Source organism: Sapajus apella, unplaced genomic scaffold (genome assembly GCF_009761245.1).
Source record: "Sapajus apella isolate SASKATOON/1434 unplaced genomic scaffold, GSC_monkey_1.0 scaffold49, whole genome shotgun sequence".
Classification (NCBI taxonomy): domain Eukaryota; kingdom Metazoa; phylum Chordata; class Mammalia; order Primates; family Cebidae; genus Sapajus; species Sapajus apella.
In genome coordinates, this window is record NW_022436989.1 from 14,585,567 (window position 1) to 14,607,648 (window position 22,082).

The window sequence follows — 22,082 nt, forward strand, 5'->3', positions numbered from 1 at the left end:
AGAGTCTCAGTGCATTTTCATCCCCTAGTTCACAGATATAGGCCAGGACTGTGCATACACGTGAGCTGAAAACACCACCTGTGATGTGGCTACAGAACTCCATTCTGTGCTGCGGTATCATTCCTGTGGCCCATTTAAAGCCTGTAGGCTGCTTTTTCCGATATCCGTGAACCTGCCTCCTCCCAACAGTGGGTGCTTGCTGTGAATTAGCCATTCTTACCTCTAACACCCCCAATAGCCTAGTGTCGCTCCCTTTGTATAATGATCTGCCTATTTTTACCTCTCTATAAGCTCCTTAACTAAGGACAAGGACCACTTATTACTTTCCATTTCCTAAGAGCTAACACAATGCCAAACACATAGTCGACAATAAATATATGTCTACTGAATTAAAAAGTAAGTAGATGAATTAATTATACAAATTTGACCTGTTGCCTGCTTACACTTGTAACTTCCACCAAACCCACCCATGTATTAGTACTTCCAGTTCTGGCTCCAACACTCTCTTTGCCTTGTCTTGCCTTACTGCTCTCTACGCCCTGTATGGATAAACAACAGTCTTCAACCAAAGGAAGTGGCATTTCAATCATTGCGTCAAAGGTGGGCAAGGTTTGAATGGAATGGGAAAGGAAGAAGAGAGGAAAAGCAAGGAAGACCTTCCAGAGGGCCCTTGACATGCCTTCTGTACGTACTGCTTTCTCTGCCTTGAATGCATTTTATACTTTCTTCCATTGCTCCTCATCCTGACAAAAACAAAAACAAATACTAACCAAACCAAAAAGAAACTATTACCACCCTTCAGAGCTTTCACCAAAGGACACAAAACCTTCCTTGAGGACCCTAGCCAAATTAGTTACTAACCACCTTCCTCAGCAATCTTAGCATCTTTTTTGAGCCTTTGATTGTAGCACCTCCTCACATTTACTCCTAGGCCTTAGTTGTTTGTGTTTATTTCTCAGTTCCATAGCTAGATTGCAGCTTACCTGAAAATGAGTTCTTCTTTTCATCTTTTTATTCCTGTAAGTGCCAAGCACAGTCGGTGTTCCATAAATATTTATTGTATTAAATTGAAGGATGCTACGGAGTTACCATTAGATAGAAGGCATAAGTTCTGGTGATCTATTGTACAGTAGGGAGATGGTGGATAACAGTAAGTTGTCGTAGATTACAAAAGAGCTAGAAGAGAGGCTTTTGAATGTTCTTACCACCAATAAATAATAAATGCAAGAGGTGATGGATATTTGATCATTATTTAACATATATTTCTATCAAAACATCACATTGCATGCCATAAATATGTGCCATTAAAATGTGTCCATAAAGCACAAAATAAAAAATGGAATGATAGCAAGGCCTTCCAGAGTGAAGACTTTGGAATGACAGTGCTGAACCGAACCTTGAGTTGTGTGGCCTTTGTTTAAATCTATCCTCATCCGTATACCGTGGCTGCTATTACCACATTGCTAATGCATGAATGCACTTCTGGTTTCTGGTTATCCCATGCCTATTTCAAAGAGTCCTTAGTATTGTGATGATTTCACATACTGGATTAAATTAACAGAAATATGAAGCCACTTCATTTAAAATACCTAAATGAGAGACTGGCAGAACTGGAAACCCAGGGCCCCTGACTCTGAGCTCCCCGAGTTCCTCCTCTCTAACCTAGCCTCTAACAACTGCAGCCTTACAGCAACAGTCATATCCTGCGCTTCTATGGCACCCTTTTCCCCAGGTTTTCATGGAGTTCTATAAGCAGTAATTAGTGCAGTTTAGACTCTACAATCCACTGTTTACCCTGGCTCTCAATTAATTAGTTAATTGCCAAGCTAGGAAGGCATGCTTTGTGTATAATTTTATCAGGGCACTCACTAGAGTGACTCATATTTGCAGATCTGCCCTTTTGTTACATGTGAGGTACACACATGCTGTGGCAACAGACACCATCCCACAGCCAGCAAGGCTTCCATGGACCTCTGAGGCAGGTGCTGTTTATTATAAACTTCCCACTTTACAGTGGGTGGGATGAATCACCAAAAGGCCCAGCAGCTTTTCCAAGGTGTAAGGAGACTGCTCTCTAACTTTGTTTAAAGACTGTTGTTTGTTCAAATGTGTTTCAAAGTGTTCAGAGGAAAGGGTTTGTCCTCTTAAGACAACCTGTGTTAACAGAAAACTAAACCCTAAAGTCCTACTAGAACTTTCCATCCAACACTGATATGGGAGTTGGAGAGGGCGGGGGATTTGAGAGGCCGCCCACCATCACTGTGTCCCAGTTGAGTCCGGTCTGTGAAAAGGAAGCTAGTTGGTGACTCCATGTTCTGAGGAAGTTTTGATTGATGGGTGTGGACAGTAAGCACTGAATTAAATAAAACAATCTTTTTTTATGGGCAAATAATTATTTGATATATTAACTGTGTACAATGTGATGTTTGATATATGTATACACCATAAAACGATTACCACCAACCAACTAATTCACCTATCCGTCACCTCACATAGTTTTTGTTTTGTTTGAAGATGAGAAAACTTAAGGTCTGCTCTCTTAACAAATTTCAAGTATGCAATGAAGAATCGTTAACTGTAGTCCTATGGTCACCACGCAATACATTAGATCCCCAGAGTTTATTAATCATAACCAAAAGTTTGTACCATTTGACCACTGTCTTATCCCACTCATCCCGCAACCGCCATTCTCATTTCACTGTTGCTTCTGTGAGTTGAACTTCTAAATATTTCACACACAAGCGAGATCACGTGGCATTGGTCTTTCTGTGTCTGGCTTGTTTTACTTAGTATAATGTCCTTCAGCTTCATTCATGTTGCAGCAAATGGCAGAATTTCCTTTTCATGGCTGGATAATATTCCTTTATACATACACACACAAAAATTCTTTATCTGTTCATTCATCAACAGACACTTAGGTTGTTTGCATGTCTTTGCTATTGTGAATAATGTTGCAATGAACACGGGAGTGTAGATATCTCTTCAAGATATTCATTTTTTTTTTTTTTGAGACGGAGTTTCGCTCTTGTTACCCAGGCTGGAGTGCAATGGCGCGATCTCGGCTCACCGCAACCTTCGCCTCCTGGGCTCAGGCAATTCTCCTGCCTCAGCCTCCTGAGTAGCTGGGATTACAGGCACGCACCACCATGCCCAGCTAATTTTTTGTAGTTTTAGTAGAGACAGGGTTTCACCATGTTGACCAGGATGGTCTCGATCTCTTGACCTCGTGATCCATCCGCCTCGGCCTCCCAAAGTGCTGGGATTACAGGCGTGAGCCACCGCGCCCGGCCTAAGATATTCATTTTATTTCATTTAGAAACATACCCAGAAGTGGGATTGCTGGATTTAAAAATGGGCAAAGGACCTTAATAGACATTTCTCTGAAGAAGACATACTCAGGGCCACCAGGTACATGAAAAGCTGCTCAGCTTCACTAATCATTAGGAAAGTGCAAATATAAACCACAATGAGATATCACCTCATATCTGTTGGAACGGCTATTATCAAAAAGATAAGAGAGAGCAAGTGCTGGTGAGGGTGTGGACACGTGAGAATCCTTGCACACTGTTGGTGGGAATGTAGATCAGTACAGCCGTTCTGGAACAGCATGTGGGTTCCTCAAAAAATTACAAGGAGAACTACCACATGACCCTAGTCTGCCTTTAACAGAATGTAAACCAAGAGTGTCTGGTGGGCTACAGAGCTAACTGGCAAGGCCAAGAGGCAAAGCTCTGCCTGCAGGATTTTCAGTGCAGGATTGTGCTAAATGCAGTAAGCAGGCTGGGGAAGGCTCTTGTGGGAGGTGGTGCCAATGGGAACCTGGAGGCTTTTGGAGTGAAAATCGGGGGTTAGGGTGGGGTGAATGTAAATCTCAGCAGGGCATTTCTGCACATTTAGGCATTTATCTTACACTCACAGTAGTAGGTACTATATCAAGATTTTAATATATTTCATATCGAGTGTTTTCATGCTAAATATTAAGAGAAGCAGTTTACATTAAAAAATTTCATAAGATGCAATTGCAAATGCCCTAAGATCTTACTGATTCTCGGTTATTGTCTCTAGTTCTTGAAGGCCTACTGCCTATAATCCTTATTCAATTGATTTTCTTTTACTTCATTTTTTAACCACACAGAAACTTTCTAAACTCTTTGCTCTTTTGGATCACATTCTGAACCAATGGGGGACATCGCTATGGTGAAGACAGTGTACTCTCTCCTCCTAAACTCAGTACATCCTAGTGTCCTATGGTATTAATATCTTACCATATCAGAGCACACAAAGTGTCAGACTCTTACCCAGGTGTGGCTACAATGGTTAGCAGGCCTGGGTTAAGCATCATGATCATCACCAAGAACTTCTTCCATGTTGACCCTGAGCCATCAACCAATGCTTTCTGGAAATGACTGTTGAACATTCAACAAGATGTGACTCCACCTAAGAGAACTCATGTGGCTCATATTTCACCATTTTATCCATAAAAACACAAAGAGAGACTTAAGTTGGCATGAAACATTCTTAGTAAATCTGAGCTGTCATCAGTAATCAATGTATGATTTTAGAAATCTTGACAAACCATCTGCCTAATAACCTGTTGTGTCATTTTCCAATATATTTTTGTAGCTTGAGCAAGCTTGGCTTCAGGTCTCTAACCAAGAACCCTATTCTCTTAAAGAAAAAAATGAGGCCAGACACAGTGACTCACACCTATAATCCAAGCACTTTGGGAGGCCGAGGCAGATGGATCACGAGGTCAGGAGATCGAGACCATCCTGGCTAACACAGTGAAACCCCATCTCTACTAAAAACACAAAAAATTAGCCAGGTGTGGTGGCACGCACCTGTAGTCCCAGATACTCAGGAGGCTGAGGGAGGAGAATTGTTTGAACCCGGGAGATGGAGGTTGCAGTGAGCCAAGATCATGCCACTGCACTCCAGCCTGGTGCCAGAGCAAGACTCCGTCTCAAAAAAAAAAAAAAAAAAAAGAAGAATTATTTTTACCTTTTTCCTTTTCCCCTGAAGACCTCCTACTTAGCTCTTCAGAAATGTAATTATAACTTTTACTTTCTCTCCACTAGACACTCTACATAACTGCGTGTTTGCTTAGAAGTTCCAGGGGCAACTGAACCGTGAAACACACCAGGCACGTCTGGAACTCTCATCCACCAGGAGACTGCCTCAAAACAACATTCAATTTACAACCCAGCTCTGCCCATGACCACATCAGCCAGACCACTGGATGGATAAGACGTCAAAGCAAGTCATGCAGACCCACACACCTCCTTACCCTGCGTGCCATTCATGCCAAGTCCCTATTCAAAGCCTCTGCTCTCTTCCCCAAAAGCTCAAGCCATTTCTTTAAGGCAGGAGCCTGTACTGTTTCCCCTCAGCTAAGCTCTGGAATAAAAGTCACTTTGTACCACCCTTGTGCTTGTTATCTGAATTTCCAAGTGGTGAGCAGCTGGACCTGCATAAAACCTCAAAGGCCTGAGTAGGTAGGGACACTGAGGAAGACAGAGCCAGGATATAGCTGTAGGACTGGCCTCTGATTTGACAGATGATAGACTGCCAGTCTAATACATAGTACCTAAAAAGGTATGGGGAACTGGGGTTGCTTTGAGCTGGCACCCACATTTAAGGCAGCTCAAGTTAAAGGGTTGATCACAGCAACACAAGCTAGGAGAGCATGGTTTCCCATCGCAGGCAGGCAGCATTCCCAGGGCTCTGAGTGAGCAGTTCACTGAACGAAGGACCTTAGCCAGAGCCCATCGGTTCAGGAAACTAAAGTACGCTGCTGGAGAGGGGAGGCTGGCAAGAGTGTTAGGCAAACTTTCAGAGTTTCAACCAGATTCTAGAGTAGAGTGGGATTCCAGCTGCACAGGAAACTGGAGTTACTAATTGAAAGACCAAAGGCAGAAACCAGGTAAATAGGGTCAAGAAGTTGAAAGTCTGGGTAACGATGCAACACGTGCCCTAGGCTCCCACTTTGTGCCCAAGATGCTAGGTCCCAGGTTCGTGGTTTCCACCCACACAATTTTGTTGTCCTGGTAGATGGGTGAGCAATGGTAAGTGCTCTTGGGAACAGAGGCGGTCAATTCTGCGGGCAGAGCTGGCCAGCCCTGGAGGAGTAGAAGCCAGCAGTGATCCCTATCGAGGTGAAATGCTCTGCCTTTTCTCCAACTTGAAAATCAAGACAATACTTACTTTGCTTGGATCTAATTTCAAATTGTGTATTTCTTCAAGTAGTGTTAGTTAAAGATAACAATTAGTGTTGAGTTAAAATTATGTTGTGATCTTAATGAAGGGTCATGTTTTTATAGAGAAAGTAGTAAGGCTTGAATCAGGGACTATTATTGTTTATCTCAATGAACCATAGGTGAAGAAAACTGATTTGCTAGATCTGTGCAACCATTAACAATCCCCACTGGCTGTTCACCTGGTGATGTTACAATTATGGGAGACATAGCGGGAAATTATTACCTTCTTTAGAGCTCAGCTGCAAAATGATACCTATTTAGAGACAACATGTCTAAGTGTGCAGCATGCCCATCTGTCTTTTCTCTCTCTCTGTTTATAATATTCTGCTTTCCTTTCATTTTTTCCTTCCCTCCGTCCCTCCCTCCCTTTCTCCCTACCTCCCTCCCTTTCTCCCTTCCTCCCTTCCCTCCCTTCCTTCCTTCCCTCCTTCCTTCCTTCCTTCCTTTTTCTCTTTCTCCCTCTCTTCCTTCCTTCCTTTCTTTTTCTCCTTTTCTCTCTCTCTCTCTCTCCATCCCTCTCACTTTAACTCCCATATGCCAGACTATTGGGGCACAGGGACAATGCCCTGCCTGAGAAGAGGGACAGAGGCAGCTGCTCACTGGGTATGACAGGAAAAAGACCAGGGATGTATGTCTCAGACCAGGGGATGAGAGGAGGCTTCCCAAGGGAGTCAAGTCCCTAAGGAGTATAGGATTTGGCCAGATGGAAAACAGCATTTTAGGCAGAGGGCATCACAAATGTGGAGACCCAGGCGTGTAAAAGAGTGTGGCTCATTTGGGGAATTGTCAAGTATGAGCAAGGCCTGGCACAAAAACACAGTGTGGGCCAGGCATGGTGGCTCAAGCCTATAATCCCAGCACTTTGAGAGGCCAAGGGAGGAGGATTGCTTGAGCTCAGGAGTTCGAGGTTGCAGTGAGCTATGGTCACACCACTGCATTCCAGCTTAGACCCAGTTCCTAAAAAATAAGAAGTAACAATAAAAAAAAATTTAAAAAAAAAACCTCAATGAAGGGGAGCTATACTACACTGGGTGTCCAGCTTGTGGGGTAGCCAATTTTAAAACCAGTCCTGGCCAAATTCTCCTCTGCTCATTTATATTGATAGCTTCTGAGTATAAGCCTTTATAATAAATAATGCCTTTTCTAATGTCACATTTTGTTTTCTTAAAAGACAGTAAAGAATGTCCATGATGGAGAAATAACTTCTTTCACATCATTAGCTTTCCTTATCTAAACAGAGAGCTCTCTGGAGGAACTGGGCATGCCCTCTTGTCTTCGTATATGATTAGGGCACAGCAAGGCAGTGGCTCCTTTTCCACCACATGCTTGGGTGGGATTTAGGTAACCTGGGTACACTCCTTTATTTGGACGTATGGATGGTTCCTGTTGGGAAGGACAGGCACAAACTTAAGGAGCATACTTGGCTTCTGGGAGTCAGGAGTGCCCGATGAGGCGTGTTCTGCATCTCTAGATGCCAATGGCCCCGGAGAAGGCAGCGTGAGTGCCAGAGGGAGCACTGGAAATGAATACCAAATGCTCCATCTTCTTCCTCTCTTGATAATGGCGCCAACTCTCTAATTGGGTGTTAGATGTGTTGTTGACAGGAAGAATATGGACTAGGATGGAACTGGAGATAAGAAGATCATGTGGACGTGAATGCCATCTGTAAACTCCAAGAAAGGTGCTTCGTCCAGCTGGACATGACTGTCTGTTCTTCTGTGGTTATCTAGCTCCACAAGGAAATAAAACTTAAGTTCCTTTTAACTTCCCTTAAGTTACCTCCAAGATGTAACAGAGGCCAGGGACATCAGGAGGGCGATGAACACCAGTAACATACAGTTTTTGGAGTAAGGATTAGAGCGGGAAGGTGACAGAAGCTATAGACAGAGACAGGGCAACGGCCAGACCTTAAAGACACACCATGAAGAAAGGCTCAGGAAATTGTTTTTGTCTTTGTTTTCTCCTTTCTTTAGTATCACCGTGGTTTCAGACACTTACAATGAAAAATGAAATTTGGGGTGGAGATGAAGATGTCCTTTCTGGGATAACACTGCAAGGATAAAGAGATAAGAGCAGTTACTGCCATTCACTAATGTAAACTTCCCTCAACACTGTAGGTCCATTACTTTTGCCTAACATTTCCTCAGATTATTTTTTTTAACTGTAGGCTTACCCTGGTGTGCTCATTGACAGAGTTGCCACCGTGAACCTGAAAGGACGGAAATGGAGGGAAGCCGGGCTCCTTGCCCACGGGAGAGGGTCCCCGTTCTTCCAGCGTCTCTGCTCCCAGTGTCTACTAACGACCGACATTTGCTAATGTAAATAATAGTAAATTATTGAGAATTCTAATTCTTTTACACAGGCTGTTTTTAATCTATTTTAATTAAATAAAATCTGTGCTCTAAAAAAAAAAAAAAAACTGTAGGCTTATCAGTGCAATATTTTATTTGAGAAACAACGGGTTTTAAGAATAACTTTTCCACCATTGGTTATTACATTTTTATGACTTTTTAGAGAAGTAGAAAAATAATAAAAGATCTTATTCTTTCTGGTGATTTTTTTGCGCTCATTAACCACCCTCCTCACCCCCACTACCCTTTCCCGTCTCTGGTAAACATCACAGTTGTTACTGGTTTCATGGCATATTTTTGCAGCTAATCCATGCTGATGAATTCACAAGGAAGCCGTTTTGCTCAATAGACATTTCAGAAAAGCAGTTTAAAGATTTTCCCATAGTCCTGATGGGGACAGATTAGGAAAATTTATTTTGAACATTTTCCAAGCCAATGTCATCTGAGCCTTGCTCTACACTGTAGCACCTCAGGGACACAATCAAGCTCTTATTCATTTGCTGAAGCAGACCCAGGACTTCTTCCTGAGAATCGTGACTTTACCTGAAGAAAAAAAGAGTAAAGAGATTTGGGGCTGAAAATCAGAAGCCCAAAATAAATAAAACCCGGTGTACCAGGGTTGATAAGAAGTTAAAATTATTTTGATACATTTCTCAGAGGAAAAGGTTCGTATTCCGTACCAGGTGTAGCATCTAGGGAGTTAATCAGTCACAGGTGGTAGTGGAATTCTTGTTTGTGGATGAGACCACCTGGGGCTGAACAGGCTACATTATTTGCGAAGCCCAGTGCACAATGAAAGGGCGTAGGGTCTTTGTTCAAAAATTAGGCATTTCAAGATGGGAAAGCAGAGCACTGATTTAAGGCTGGGGCCCTTTGAAGAATGGGCCCTTTGCAGTTGCATAGGTTTCATGCCCATGAAACAGGACATGACTGCAGAGAGGAAAGAGAGTGAAAACGAGAGTTAATTACGGAATTCTGGGAAAAAAACTAACCTTTATAGGGAAAGTAAAAGAGAAACCAGCAAAGACGGTGGTGAGATGGGGAGGTCTGGGAGGCAGAAAAAATGTCAATAGTGAGTAGTTTCTCAGACACCAAGGGAAGTCATGCTTTTACAAAGAAACCACAAGGACATTCCTATGTATCCTCGCACTTCCTGGGCACTGGCAGAGAATATGTATCTAATTGCTGCAGGATGCAGTCACCGGTCTCATATTACTAAAAGCCAAGTAATGTAAGTACTCAAAATCATCCTTGCCTTTCATAGCTAGGAGGTCATCACTGAGCTGATTGAAAATAGTCTCAGTAATAAAAGAGGAACAGCCAAATGTCAGATTGTGTTGTGCCAAGAATGGACAGGGAATTGGGATCCTGGAGACAGCGCCACAGACCTACCTGCTGAGCTTGAGGAGACAAGATTGAAAAGATGGGGGTACCTGGAGGCAGGTGTTGAGCTGTGAGAGTTATTGATGATGGTATTTTGTTGTTTTTTGTTTGCTTTCAAGAGGGGAGAGAGTTAAGCATGTTTGTATGCAGGAAAAAAAAGGTCAATAGTAAAAGTGAAAAGGCAGGGGAAGACAGGAGAGAGGAAAGAGGACAGAAAAGAGAAATGGACAAAAGATTGGGGGAAATAATTTGAGTAGTTGAAAAGCATAGAACCCAGGCAATAAGTCTATAAAATAGCACAGCAAAGGCACTGGGTGAGCTGAATGTTAAACATATTGGTAAATTGCAAGTATTTCTGAGGTTTGTGAAAGATGTTATATCTATCAGAAAGTAGTAACAAGAATAATAAAGACTCAGCGTGAAATCTTGGCAAGGTAGCCCTCAGGTTGAGAGTTTTACTTTGTGGTTGTGTATACTAGCCTGCGGTGGATGAACTGCCATTTGGACTAAGCCATTCATTTTGAAAGAAAGGGAGAGTATGTATTCAAATGTGAGGGGAAAAAGCAGGAATGAAATGAATGATGAACATTTTTTATGAATATGCTTACATTTTGGGGGAAGAGACTTGGAGGTAGGAACTGAAGTATTCCATGCCTTCATTCTTCCCTTATTTCCTATATGAAGTAGGAAACAAGGTCATTTGCTGAGGATAAATACTGAAATTTTTTTTTATTACCTAGTAATAAAAAAAAAAACTTACTTTGATTTATATAGTTCCTTTTTTCTACACACTTCAAAGTTCTTTAGCAACTGCTACTCTCGAACAACCTATGCTGGTATTCTGATAGACCCTTTTGTTGTGATATTAATTTCTGTTCCCACTAATATCAAAGAAAAACTTGGAAACTTAAAACGTTTCTACAAAGACTTAACTGCTATCAGAAATAGGTTTTCTTTCTATAGCATTTTATAGGGCAATCATTTCAGAGCACATAGAGCTCAGAATTAGATCACGATGTCTGGAAATGTAAGACCGTTAGGGCAAGCCCTTCGCAATGCTAGTTTCCCTGGGTGAGAATATTGTTCAAAATGTAGCTCTGGGTGGGAATTATTCTGTTAATTTCACTTTCATACTATAGTCGATTTCATTTCTTTTCTGAAGAAGGATTATATCTTAGTCCAAAGAGCAGCTTATCCACCATGGTTTAAGATTCACAACAACCAAGTAAAACTCCCCACCTAAGAAGGCTACCCTGCCAGGATTTTATGTTAAATCTTTATTGTTTTCAAAGCTATTATCTCCTTGATGTAACTTCCTTCATAACGCTCAGAAATATTTACAAGTTAACAACATATTTAATATTCATCCATTCAGTTCTCCTCATGCCTTCCCATGCCATTTTACAGGTTTAATCACCTTTTAACTTCTATATAGTTTACCTATTTATTATGCTTATTACCAATTTCCCCCAATAGAAGGTAAACTTGGTGTCCCCAACACCTACAATCATTTCCATCTATAAGAGGCCATTCACTGAATATTTGTTTATAGAATAAATGAAAATACATATTGAATATTTTGTATTTCAGTGTATTACATTAATTCACATATAGTTGTGCAGAATAATTTTCCATTCTGTTCCTGTTTCTCTGGGCTTGGTGATAGCCGATAGTCTTTTAAAAAACGTTGACAACAAAAAAACTTTGTGTTTAGGTCTAGGCCAAGAGATAGTTATGCCCAGCTGATTTGCCTACCTCCAAATCACAAATGAAGGCAGGGTGGGGTAAATCCACCTAAACAGAGAATCTAGAAGAGCTACAAGAAGGCAGTTTCATATGGTTCGACTTGAAATCGTGCTAGGTGTTTTACATTTTATCAAGTCATTTAGTTCACAAAATAGCTTCAGGATATAATAATTATTGTTCCCATCTTACAGAGGTAGAAACTGAAGTTCTAAAAGGTTACATTGACCAAGTTACAAGCTGAAAAGTAAAAAGTCTGAATTTGAGCACAAATCTTGTTCTCAAACCTGAGCTCTTTCCAAAGCTGTTTGAGAATTATTCAATGAAGTGTATTGTACGGAGAAATAAATAAATAGAACAAAACAAGAAGTATTTTACCTTTACCAAAAAAAGGAAGGGAAAGAAACTTATGCCTGCAGTTTTCATCAGTAATTCCAGCATGGAAAACAAATCGATTTCTAATTTGGCAAAGCCCTCTTAGTGAATTGATAACTTGGCTTGGATATGAGAAGCCATGTAAATATAATTCAAAAATTATGAGCCATTGAGAAATAATTTCTAGATACAAAAAAAGTCTGAGGTAACCATCCATTTCTCCACACTACCACAATGAAGGTCGCTTCTCTTTTTTCAGGGCTAAGTTCCAAAATTTATTAGCCCTTTAATTCCACCTCCTCAATCATGATTCACACAGTTTCATCTCCTACAGACTCTGAGGAGGTGCAGGGTATGAGTGGGTGGCTGTGTCGTAAGTCCAGCTCACTCCCCTATCCCTTGTTTCCTTTTTTCTCTTGTCTTTTATTTATAAACCACGAAAACATCTGGCCAATTTACTTAAAGTCCAGATGTTTTGGCCCACTTCACATTGCTAATTTTTTTTAACTGAATGTATTGGCTTTATGATAAATATAGCCTGAGTGAAAGTGAGTGAAGGTTATCAGCTGATGGAAAATGAAACTAACTGGTAATCAACAATCAACATCTGCTCCTCATTTTTCTATTGCTTCCTGGCTCAATCAAAAATAACGTGCCTAATCTTAGAAGAAACTCCCAGAGAAGTGGAAATCACTTAACAGTCTTTACCTTATCTGCTTCACAATCTGAAAGAAGCTAAACACAGCCAGAATCAAAACAGTATCTATATCAGAGAAATGGCCTAAGTGAGACTCACACATTGCACCATGAGGATCAAATTAGGATAAGAATTCAGATCCAAAGCTGTCAAAACCATTTTGTTACACCATCTCCATCATTTATGTTTCCTTTCCAACCTACCCCAGCATGTTCATGATAAACTTCCTTAATTACCTTGGTACAGTGCCATCCTGGGGGAAGTAATAAACAAATGCCTCTCAGTGCTCTTGGACTGAGAACTGAGGCGCCAGTCCAGCCTTCAGATGCCCTGGTGCAACAGGAGCCTAGTCCTATGTTCCATGGTGACTTTAGTCCTTGACCTATATCCCCGGCCTAAACAGACAATATGGTAACCAGATTGGTATTAGAGAGATTTAAACTAAATCACACTTTATGCCTTTTCATACATTTTAGAGCTAATAACACACATAATGAAATATGTGTGACCATTCCTAGCAAGCTCAGATTAATTGATTTCTGGTTAGTGGCTTAAAAGTCAATACTTTTTTCCTTACAGATAGAATGCTATAGTAGTAGTTGTAAACTTAGAAACACATTTAATAGCACAAAAACACAAAACTTGACCACTAACAGTCACAAAGAGAAAGCACAAATATATGATTTTGTAAGTTACAAGTAATATAGAACCTAAGACATTTATTTTATCTATTTACCTATTGCCTATATTTCCTATGCAGCTATTGCCTATATTTGACCATTTTTGAACTATAAAAATAGCAATTTCAGATGGTTCAATCCAGTATTTGTTTAGCATTGCAAGACAAGTTATTCAATTTACTTTTTATTAACTGCATGCAAGTATAGCTTACAAGCAGAAAGTGCAAAAATCATACATTTATGGCTTTACTTATCATAATTCAATACACCCAGAAAACTGCAACCTGGGTCAAGGAATAGATCATGACCATCCTCTCGGAAAACCTCATCACCCTTGTGTACATGATATATTTCTTTATTTCTTCAATTGTTATTTAATTTCTCTCAATAATGTTTTATCATTTCTATGCATATACCTTGCACATATACATAGTTTCTGTATGTGTTAGTATATTTATTACTAAGTGTTTGATGGTTTGCAATGCTCATGTAAATGGTATTATTTTATAAATTTCATTTTCTGCTTATTGTTGGTATCAGAAAAGTAATTGTTAGTATTAAATTTATAATTCTAAATAACCTTATTTATTAATTTAAATATTTTGTCTGTAGACCCTTTTGGATTTTCTACATAACTGTCTTCTCATCTGTGAAAAATGAGGTTTGCTTTTTCCTTTCTAGTCCTTGTATCTTTTCTTTTCCTTGTCCTATTTTACTGGCTAGATCCTTTAGGAAAGTGTTAGTAGAAGTGGTGATAGTGGACATCTTCGTTCCTTGATCTCTGGGAGAAAACTTTCAAGACTTTGTCATTAAGTAAGATGCTTTCTCTGGGCCTTTTAAAAATATATTCTTGGTATCATGGTTAGACTGGCCTCATTAAACAATCTAAAAAATGTTCTCTTTCTATTCTTGGGGGAAATTGTATATAACAGAAGTTACTTTTTCTTCTAATGTTTGGAAGAATTCACTAGTGAAGTCATCTGGGGCTGCAATTTTTGTTTTGAAACAGTTTTCAACTATGAGTTTATTTTGTGTGTGTGCCAGCTTTGACGATTTACATTTTCCTGAGAAGGTGTCCAGTTCGACTAACCTGTCAAATGTACTAGCAAAGGAATGTTCATTATATCCTCTTATGATTATTTTAGTATCTGTAACATACATACTTTTGCTCTGATATTGGCTAGTATATCTTCTTTATCATTCTATTTGTCCTTTGTCTGGGATTTACTAAATTTTTTATGCTCTCCAAATAATCAAACTTGCTGATTCATTCTCTTGTGTGTTGATTTTCTTTTTCAGTTCTGCCCTTATCTTTTTTATTTCCTTCCATATAGTTTTCTTAGGTTTTTCTAACTTCTTGAGATGGATGAATAAATTGTTGCTGGCCTTTCTTCTTTTCTACTATAAAACTGTAAGTTTGCCTTTAAGCATGGTTTTAGTTCTATCCTACAAGTTTTATTGTGTAGTAATTTTTTTATCTTTCAATTCAAATATGTTCTAATTTCCAATATCTTTTATCAACATGCTATTGAAAAGTTATTGCTTTTTTCAAATATTCGGACACTTTCTAATACGTTGCTAATATTCCACAGTGGTCAAAAGACACAGTCTTTGCTCCATGAAAACTTGAATTGAAAGTATAATTTTTTCGTAGTTGGGTTCAGCGTTCTATATATGTCATCAGGTCAGATTTACTAATCACATTGTTCAGATGCAGATTTTTGCATGTGCATTCTCTATTTCTGAGAGAGAAGTATTAAAATATTTTAAAGTCTTCTCTGGTAATTTCAAATTTTTCTATTTCTCTTTTTAGTTCTGTCCATTTTTGCTTTATATATCTTGAGGTTTGTTATTAGGTGGATACAAATGGGATATTTTTATGGCTTCACATTTCTTTTTATTTTTAGTGATACTTCTTGCCTTAAAATCAGTTATATCTGAAATAAAATCATTGCTTCACCTTTCTTTTACTTGAAGTTTGCATAGTTTATCATTTTTCATCCTTTTATTTCAGCCTCTCAGGTCCTTATATTTAATATATATTTCTTCTAAGCAGAAAATAATGGTTTACAGAGTCTGATTTTGTTTTTTCTTTTAACCAAGTCTATAGTTCATTTACATGTAATGTAATTACAATTTGTTTTCTATTGGTCTCAACTTTTTCTGTTCTTATTTTCTTCTTTCTTTCTTTCTTTTTTTTTTTTTTGAGATGGAGTCTTGCTCTGTCACCCAGGCTAGAGTGCAGTGGCACCATCTTGGCTCACTGCAACCTCCACCTCCCGGGTTCAAGCGATTCTCTTGCCTCAGCCTCCCAAGTAGCTGGGATTACCAGCACCCACCACTGTGCTAGGCTAATTTTTGTACTTTTGGTAGAGATGGTGTTTCACCATCTTGGCCAGGTTGTTCTCAAACACCTGACTTCATGATCCACCCGCCTTGGCCTCCCAAAGTGCTGAGTTACAGCCATGAGCCACCATACTTGGCCTTATTTTCTTCATTCTTACATACTTTTGGATTGAAAAAGAATTTTTTATTATATCCACCCCACTGTCATACTGTTTGACTACTCTTGTAATAGTAGAGGCTCCCAGTGGTTAGAACATCCCTCCTAGTCTTACTGAAATCTGATATAAATCAGTACTTTTTCCACTTTTTGTGCAACACAAGGGACTTAGTATTCTTGAACATCTTTCACCACATCCCATCTTATATACGGTTCTTAAATTCTCCAGATAATGTTTAACCATGCGAGACATTATCATTATTGATTTTCATAGTCAATATTTGTTTAGATTTGCCCACACATTTACCATTCTGTTACTCTTCATTACTTCCTGAGTCGCTAAGTTGCCACATGAAATCATTTTCCTCATTCCAGCATGGCTTCCTCTCATACTTATTCCATGATGAATCTGCTGGTAATGAATTCTCCTGATTTTTAATTTAACTGAAGAAAGTATTTTTACCTTGATTTGGAAGACATTTTCACAGGATACTTTCTTTCAGCACTTTGAAAAATATCATCTTTTTTTTTTTTTTGCGGAACAACTGACTGTCTGAAAGAAATACCGAATGAATAAACAAACAAATCAAAGAATGAAGGAATGGAGTTATGTCAATAACAAATCCCATTTCCCTCAGAAGAGGGAAAGGAAACCAAAAGCATGTAGGGATGTGCAGGTGCTCACACACACAAGCACTGGACACACGCACACACACAAGAACAAGGTCACATGTTCAATGCATTCATCAATAAATTCCTTAGTTTATTAAATGATTTATCTTTCTAATTAGAATATTGCTATACTACATACTGTAATACAAAATGTGTAAACATGTTCTAATTGTCCTTGGAGAGTTATAATCTAAACTCTGAGAAGTATATACTGACTTCTTTAAAAGGTAATTTTAGGCTGGTTTTGGTGGCTCAAATCTGTAATCTCAGCATGTTGGGAGGCCGAGGTGGCTAGATAACCCCAGGTCAGGGGTTCGAGACCAGTCTGGCCAACGTGGTCAAACCCTGTTTCTACTAAAAATACAAAAATTAGCTGGACTTGGTGGCAGCCACCTGTAATTCCAGCTATCGGGAGGCTGAGGCAGAAGAATCACATGAACCCAGGAGGCGGAGGTTGCAGTGGGCCTCGGCAGCAGAGTGAGACTCAGTTTTAAAAAAATAATTAAAAAAAAAAGTGATTTTATACTAATTTGGACCATTGCTGGAGTGCAAGCGTGCAATCTTGCCTCACTGCAACCTCCACCTCCCAGGTTCAAATGATTCTCCTGCCTCAGCCAATCCTGAGTAGCTGGGTTTACAGGTGCCCACCACCATGCCCAGCTAATTTTTGCATTTTTAGTAGAGACAGGGTTTTACCATGTTGGCCAGGCTGGTCTTGAACTCCTGATCTCATGATCTGCCTGCCTCAGCCTCCCAAAGTATTAGGACCATAGACATGAGCCACGACACCCGGCCTAGAATATTCCTAAACTCAAGAGTAGCTGCACCACAGAAGCCTCTTAGAAAACTTGAAGGCCAATTGAGCCAGGTAAACAATTCCTTCACAGTCACTCACTGATAAGCACCTATCAATGTAGTGGTCCAGGGAGATAATGGTTTACAGCCTTAACACTGTTCATCACCAAACCATATATGTTCACTCTCTGAGATCTCAGTCTAATAGAAGAGATCTCACCATAAAATGTTAGAATTACCTAAAGCAGAGGTCACAAAGTCACAACATGGCAGACAACTCTTAAAAATAACCAGATTTCTCATAAAATGTATGCTTATAACTTGTCTTGAAAAATTGGGAGTTCTGGTAGAACTAGGTAGCATGACTTCCATCTACTAAAGGTAAGAAGACACAGTAACCTCCTTCCTCCACAGGCAGGTTATGGACTCTCAGGTCACATGTTTGGCTTCCCTGAACACTTGAGGTTGTGAATCCCATAACTGTTTTTGAAGGTCAGTTAATATGTATGAATTTGGCTGCAAAGAGCCAGAGGTCCTGAAAGTGTCTCGGAATGGACAGACAGGCAATACATTTAGAAGCAGGAATATTTGAGCTTTGCTTCAAGCTCCACGCACAGGAGCTGGCCCATGTGATCAGTCCTCATGGAATTACAGAGTCATAGAAATTATTTAAATCTTCCCATCTCTCCCCACATGTAACAACCAAGTTTTCCTACACCCAGTATTACTTTAATGCTCAGACGTAATATTAGATTCTATGACACTATTCTCTTTTTCTTATTTACGCATGCTAGTCTTGTCATCTTCCAACATAAATGCAAGTGCATGAAGCAAAGGGACATGTCATGCAGTTTCTTTATTATTCCCAATATATGTTTCTTTATAACACATATTAAATATTCACTATTTATTGAATGGGTCAATTTAAGACAAGCTGCTTCATTTCTCAACATCTCAATTTATTCACTCACAAGAAAAGAATTCTCCTCTGAACCCTCTTAATATCACTTGTATCCTTGAATCTATGTGGCACCCAGTGAGAGATTATTTTGTAGAAATTGCTTTTCTGCCGAGAGCTGCTTCATATATGCAATGTATTGTATTAAATATAAAATTTTGGTACATTTTAGTGAGACATTTTGGTCTAAACACTGTAGAAGGCTCTGATGGTTAGAATAAATCTTGAAGATGAAAAAATTGTGATTTTTGTGTTCGTTTTGAGGAAATCAATGGGCCTGGATGAAATAAATTGCAATAGTGGAGGAAAGTACCTCTCTAGATCTAATTGATGATTTTAGTGTGAGTTGCAAAATGCTTTGTTGAGGAATAGAATACATGAGTATTGCAGAAAAGCCACCAAAGTTGGGTGAAACAAAGTTTCTGTACATCTTCCCCCTCTGTGTTTTAAACCATGAGGTTAAGAAATTAGATCTGAGTGCGAAATCTTATGTTATTTAATACTTTTCTTCCAATAAGCTGGTATGTTACCTCTGCTATTATTATTGCCAAGTTGATTTGAAAACCTGTAAAAGGCATCAGTTAGACTGTGGAAGGCTGACTTAACAAGCCAGCAGCTGATTCAGAACATTTCCCATTTTGCCTAAAGCCGTTTTGTTTCTTTTCATTCAGCACATGTGGCCTGTGCTGAATTAATAAATCAAATTTATTTCATCTGTTAACAAGACTGTAGTAGTTAACGGTGGGCAGAGGGTAGGGAAAGGATAAACTTCCCCAATTGTCATCATAAAGGACTATAGTTACCAGCTTCCTGCTGAAAGTTTCTAAGGAGAGATATCTGTGCCTGCCCAACTCACTGTCTTTTCTTTGTGAAAGCGAATAAATGGTCAGCTCAAAGCAAAAGGCTCCCAGCCCTTAAGAGTCAGTGTTGAATCTGCTCTATTCAGTGAAGATTAACTATTTGCTTATATCCCAGAAAAACTCATTCTGAAATTGCTTTGAAGAGGATAAAAATCCTGGTTAGCCACCAAACACAGCTTTATGAACTACAAATCTGGTCAGGCAAATCAAGTTCTTTTCTTTGATGAAAATAAACCAGGGAGAATGCCAGAAAATCACTGGCATCTTAGCTTCACAGAGACTTTTATTCTGGTCCATGTATTATACTAAAATACCAGGACTACATGAGCTAAGTTACATAGTTATTATATGATGGGAAATTCGAGAGTAAGAGGGAAATTTTAAAAATAGCAACACCAACTTAAAATTTCATGGTAATCATTGTTCACAGGATATTGATTCTAGACCCAGCACCGCATAACCCCTGGATGGTGGAATGAGAGTATCCTTCACTAGTTTTGCAGTTAACACTAAGATACATGGAGCAGAGATCTTGAAATATAGGAATACAGGAATTTAATGTGTTTTGAATAAACTGGCAACTTGAACTAAGAAAAGCACATCAAGGACAGAGGAAATACATAAATACAAGACAAAACAATTACATATATATAAATGGCAGGAAAAAGATTGAGGGGTTACAGTAGATAAGGAGCAGATACCCTATCAGTAAGATAAAAAGGCTGAGTGCATCCCAAGTAGGAATCATGAAATACCACAACAGAATGGGACCTGAATCCATTCTGCCAGAATTCTGGGTCCCAGAAAGAATGAGCTAGAGTGACTGGAGAGAGTGTAGAACATACCTCCAAACACAGTTTTAAGGAACAGTTAAAGTTTTGGCAGTATTCTGTCTCTAAAAGAAATGGCTGAGAAGTGATACTACAGGCTTCATGAAAACAAAAGCCATTAATTCTATGGTAAATTTTCCATCTTCACTGAGATGCAAAGAAAGCCATAGGGATTTAAGCTGTAATGCAGGAATGTATATATTCTGTTCTTGGAATGTATCAAAAGCTTTCCATTTTAGTTCCTTCTCTGAACTTGTTTAATTCAGTCCGGGAAAACTGAGATGTAATCCTGCTGAGAGCTAGAGGAGTGGCCAAGATGATTTTCCCGGGTCCTTTCTAGAGCAATATTTGCGTACTATTTTCATAGGCCTTAGGACCTTTAATTCTCAAGATATCTCCCCTGCATATGAGTTATTAGTCCCTTGTTACAGATGTGTAAACCAAGTCTCAGAGAGATGAAATTCCCCCTCTGACCTTGAACCCAGATTTATCAACTGCAATTCTCATGCATTTTCAACAATGTCATGCTGCCTACAATTACATGAAAATTTTTGGTTGTAAATCCTTGCAAAGAAAAGATGAACTGTGATGTGTTTCGTAAGAGACATTGTCCCCCCAGGCTTCTTTCTTTAAGGCGGAGATCGAGGTAGCAACAGCAAGTGGACAGCCCTCAGGTTTAGGGGAAGTGCTGGTGGATCGGGGGCTTTGGAAAATCATCTAGTTCATTTCTTTCTTCTTTTCTCCAGCACAATCTACTTCTGGGTCAATCATATAATCTATTTATGGAAAACATTTATGTGTGAAATACATAATGCCTATATCTTCCTGAAGGCTGTCTTCGCCTTTTCAATTTGGAATGCTGTTTTTTTTTCCTTTCATGTCTAACGTTTAAGAAGCCAGGCTTTGTCTTACTGTGTAGCATCAATATGCTGAGTCTGATACCAACTGCCTGCATGTTACATGGCTGAGGAAATATCATCATGATTTGTTCACTTGGAATCGATCTGAAGATGTTGCAATAGGTTTTTAAAATTGTTTCCATAATTATTTTTACGTAGAATTCAAAGCTGTCTGTTACCTATGTTGAGAAAAGATCAGTTAAAAAGAAGTCTTTCATTTTTCGCAGAGAAAGCAATGCAACTTGAAATGCAATTTCATCACATTCCAGAGAGATTATAGGGTGGCCATTTCCCAATCAGCAATACAGAGGGGAATTTATTTTCCTTTCACAACTTTCCTTTCCAATGCATATATTACAAACATCCTAAATTAGGAACAGGATCCTCTTTTGAAACCAAGAGAGTCTAGAGCCAATGTCTTGCACCATTTCTCCTGATACAGAACCTGTTCTAAACGTGAATATTGCACTGCGAGCCTCGATGCCTACTCTCCCTCATGGGCACCTGGATTGTAGCCACTGTGAATGACAATCCTTTGAACACTGTGATCCTGGGGAACCCTTAGAAGTGGGCTCCTGCTTCCAAGTTTGCAGCAGCTTCTTTGCACTAAGAATTTATTCCCAGGGCCATTCTTTATTCTACATTTGGGCTGAGTCTCTAGTAAGTACATAGATAACCTAGTAATTTAGATGCGCGATTGACTTATCCCAGTATGGTATGGGTCTGTACATTGTGGCTACAAGTTTATGGGGGAAAAAATGAATCATTGATTTTTTTTTTTATTTCTCCCAACTCTGAGAATCAACGATACTTCATAGAATTTTTTAGGAACAGAAAATAAGCATACATTGAATATCCTTCCCTCAGTCTTTCCTAGTTTGGGGTTAAATAAAAGACTGTCTTTTTATTTTATCTGTAGGATATTTTTCCATAATAACATGTATATCTCTTAGAAATGCCATAGTTCTGGCCAGACGCGGTGGCTCACACCTGTAATGCCAGCACTTTGGGAGGCCAAGGCAGGCAGAGCACGAGGTCAGATCGAGACCAACATGGTGAAACCCTGTCTCTACTAAAAT

General features: G+C 39.4%; 1 long non-coding RNA gene across 1 annotated transcript; it reads right to left on the reverse strand.

The window, feature by feature from the left end:
* Positions 1 to 3,275: 3,275 nt before the first annotated feature.
* On the reverse strand, positions 3,276 to 17,293 carry LOC116526075. Its single transcript, XR_004257957.1, has 3 exons — positions 17,198 to 17,293; positions 15,901 to 15,904; positions 3,276 to 3,289 (listed from the first exon to the last, which is right to left on the reverse strand). It is a non-coding gene; the product is annotated as an uncharacterized LOC116526075 (long non-coding RNA).
* Positions 17,294 to 22,082: the final 4,789 nt, after the last annotated feature.